This window comes from Hipposideros armiger, unplaced genomic scaffold (genome assembly GCF_001890085.2).
Source record: "Hipposideros armiger isolate ML-2016 unplaced genomic scaffold, ASM189008v1 scaffold_833, whole genome shotgun sequence".
Lineage (NCBI taxonomy): Eukaryota > Metazoa > Chordata > Mammalia > Chiroptera > Hipposideridae > Hipposideros > Hipposideros armiger.
Window position 1 is genome coordinate 28,737 of NW_017732183.1, and position 4,215 is coordinate 32,951.

Sequence of the window (4,215 nt, forward strand, 5' to 3'; positions counted from 1 at the left end):
GGGGGAGGTGAAAGGCAGGCCAGTGCAGGGCTTGAGCTGAGTCTTAGAGGATGAGTGGAGATTGGCCACATGCAGGAGGGGAAGGAAAGTCTAGAGAGAGGAAACAGAGCTGGCGAAGTCAAGGAGGAGTGAGGGAGAGCTCTGTAGGTTGGTGTCCTTGGCACCAGGTTGGTGTCTAGGGTTGGGATCTGGGGGAGTCTGGAGCTCTGGTGAGAGGTGTGGGTGGGGCCACCTCCTGGCCAGCTGTGGACTCTGGGCCTTCAACCTCTGGGATTTTCCTGAAGGTTTTCAGGACCATGGAGCGGCAGCTCCTATACTGTTTTTCCAATCCGTCCAGCCTCCGAGCTAATTTCTTTTTCACAGATTGTGTGTCAGTGTAGGCAGGGGTTCTGCTACCTGATGCCATATAAATGCCACCTGAAGGCCACCAGCAAGGTTTCACTTTCCAGAGACTCCATCTGGGTGTGGTGGTCAGGTGGCTCTGACTTGTCAGTTGTCTCTTCTGATCTTATACCTCCCTCTTCCCTAGTCCCAGATCTTAGGGTATCTGACTTTGGGGCCTGAGGCTGTCTTGCCCCTGAGTTTTCTGCTTCGTTTCATGGAAATGATGACTTTCATCCTTCAGTTATAAGCAGGGAGTCCCCTCCCACCCCTTTTACCCACCTGTGCCCATTGCTAGACTAAGCAGGAATATTTAGGTAAAACATGATTATGCCCAAAGGGGCACTGTGCCCACTTCCCAAGCCCCAGCCTGTGTCTCCTACTGTCTGAGGGTAAGGAATCTTGCCCTGAACTCTGCACTCTGGGAGTGTTTGCATAATAAGAGCAGCTCCTGACAATGAACATTTTCATGAGAAACCAATGGGCTAAGCACTCTTGTTAGTGCTATTTCAAAGTTAAGAGATGCGGCCAGGGTTCGAATACAGGCCTGGCCAATCCAAAGCCTGGACCTCATGCATTACATTCTGTCATGCCATCTTCCACCCCAGGCAGCCTAAACGCTCCCCTGCCCCCATTAGGGCCCTCTGATGAGCAGCACCTCTCCCTCCATCCCAGTCTAGGAAGGATCAGAACAGAAGCCACAGCAGCTTCTTCCACTCTTAGAAGGAAACACAAAGCTCTCAGGCCCTGTTAGGCCTCTTCCTTGTTTACCCCAGGCCCCACCCCCATTTTAGCATACAGCCTGGGGTTCATTTTCACTCCACCATTGAGTCCTTGTCTATTTGTTGGGCACCTTTATGGGATCTGCATCAATCAGGCCTAGTGGTAAATACCAACCAGGCAAATTCTAAGGGTAATTCCTTAGTTCCTGCTGCTCAAGTAAACATGGTGAATTACATTTTCAGTTTGGTCCGTGTGATAATTACAACTTATTTGCATAGGTTCCCCACACAAATCCAAATGCTTGTCTTCATCAAGTAGCTGATGGTCCCCACGGACCTCTCAGAGTTATTTCCCATAGGACCATAATCTGGCTCATCGTAGCCAGGTTTATGTATCATCCTGAAGTCACAGGTTAATAAACTTTGGGAGAGGTTAGATTTCTGAAGTGGGAGAAGGAAGGGTGGGTGGTGCGTGACAGCTAGATAGCACCATGGGAGATAATGCGGACTTTTCAATGTCAGGACATTGGTATTCCCCAAACTAGAAGTCCTATGATGTTTTTCCAGTTTTGATTATATCAAGCCAGTTTTCTAGATTGATATATTTCCCATTTTGTAAATAAAATCATTAATCTTTCAAGAGAATATCTAGTCACACTAGATGAAGCTACAGAAATTACAGTGCCATGGCTTGACCTGGGTAACAGTGAGATCTCATTATTGCACATTAATTATGAACAGGAAGAGGTCTGTTTATTATTAACAATGCCTCTGGGCCAGACACTGTGCTTGCGACTTTACTCCCATGATCTTAGTGGTAATGAGTCGATATTTCGCTTCCTGGGCCTTGGTTTCCTTTTCTGTGGGGTGTGAGAAGTAGTCTATTATCACTTGATTTTGCAAAACAAAAATTTTTTGCAAAAAAAATTTTTTTTTCAACCAATGAAACTAATTTTAGCTTTAATTCCCTTACCTATTTTGAAAAGCAAATTTTGTTTGGAAATGAGGAAGGGCTCACTTCAGCTTGTAATTATGGCCTTCCTTTTTTTCTTTTTTTTTTTTTACCATTTCTACCTCATGAAATGTTAGAAGCAGCCAAAATGTTTAAGCTCCAAAACACCAATCTGATCAGAAATTCTGCATCTCAACAGTCTGACATCTAAATCTGAGTTTTTGATGTTCTTTTTTTCTCTTGAGGCAAAGCCAAAGGGCAAATAACTAGAAGTGTATTTTCTCATCTGTATTTTATAACATTTTACTTTAAAGATAAACAACAAAACATAATCCATACCAACGATTAAGCCTTATATAGTGAATTTAATTTCTCAGTTAATTCCATTCCTCATGTCTAAGTACTGAGTTAGTCCAAGAACTTATTAAATTCTACCAAATCATGTTACTGATTTGTCATTTATAGAACTTTTCCTTATTTTTCTCTGTTTCATAGAGATATCTGCAAAAGTCTACATACATCCCAATTTTGGGTCCCCACCCACCCTCTTACTTCTAACCACACAGCTCAATTTGTCAGTTTTCAAATTAATCCTAAATTTGCCAGGCTGCACTTAGCCTGTATATCAGGATGGTATTTAAGAAAGTTTCCTAATATACTGGACATTTCTATATTAAATCAGAGTCATGAGGCCTGTGCCTCAACTTGGACTTGCCACTGACTAGCTAGGTGACAGTGGGTTGGTACTTGGCCTCTATGGGCCTCAGTTTCCTCCTCTGTGGGGTGAGAGGAGTAGTCTAGAATAATGTCTGGGTCCCTGCCTGCTTGGCAGCACTCTGGGTTCGAACCAGGCAATCTTCCCTTGGAGCAGGACCATTCTAAGATTTTAGTCAGAACACCAGGTGAACATGAAACAGTAGGAAGGCATGTGCTTTCTAAATAAACTTTTTTTTTGGAAGAAATACTGTCTTTGAATAAACATCTTGCAAATGAATATTCTGTTTCTCTGAGATTGATAAGTTTTTGATACCCAGGGAAACCCAGTGTGTTCGTAGTTAAGAGGAAAACCCAACATTAGTTCACTTTCTAGTGTAGTTTTATAACGTGTGTATCTAGATCCTACGTTTCAGCCATTCTCTCTCTCCTTGGTTCAGTCAGGATGCTGCCTTGGTTTATAATGTAATTACTAGTCCTTCGATTGAATAATCAATGCACAGCCATTCAGCAAACACCCAGTAGAGTCCAGTGAGGCTTGGAAAGAAATCACACAAAACTCAATATCAATTTTCTCTACTTGAAGAGAAGAGGTATTTTTGGNCAGGCCATGCTCAAGAAACCTCATATGGCCACATAGTTGCCATAACATGATGGTCCTGGTCAGCCCAGAGCAGTAGGGTAGCAACAAATTCCTCCAGGAAAACAATTCCTAGTCCTTTCTAACAAGTGCCACTTGGCCCTTCTGCCGAAATGGACACTCTGAATGGCCAAGAACTGCCTCTGTGCTGTTTGTGCCTAGGCTGTTGAAAGAGACCTCAGTTGTAACCAAGTTCTTTACAGTTGTTTTGTCTTCCATCAAGGAATAATCATCCTTTGAGGATCCAAACCATCTCCAAGAATCTAATTCACAAGCCTTGCCACTAACATCACTCACAGCTTAGACCCAGATAGGTTTACATGACAGTTGCTTCTCTTCCTCCTCTTCAGACCATTTTATCTCCTTTCCTCATTCACTAGAGAAGAGGCTGGTGGCCTTCTTAGTCCTCTCCAGCTCTGACATCATGAAATTAATGGAATGGAGGCGTTTAACCAATTCTACCCCAACAAGCCAGCCCCACAGCCTGAGAGAATTGCTCAGGATGGGTCTTTGCTGATGGTGGGACTTCAGCAACTTCCTGAGTGGCAAGTAGCCAGTGGGTTGCTGATGAGCAGGCCCCACGTGGTGCAGGTGACGAGGGTCAGGCAGCCCGTTCCCAAACCAAACTCACGATTGGGGAAGGTGCTGGTGAGTACTGCCCTGTGAGGAGCTGCCCTCCATTGATATGCACCGAGCAGTGGCAGATAAGAGGAGGGAGCGAAGGAGGACTATGGAGTGGACAGGCTAGGATGAGCCTCGAATGCTGATGACAAGTGGAAAATTTGAAATCTTGGGCACCAGGAAAG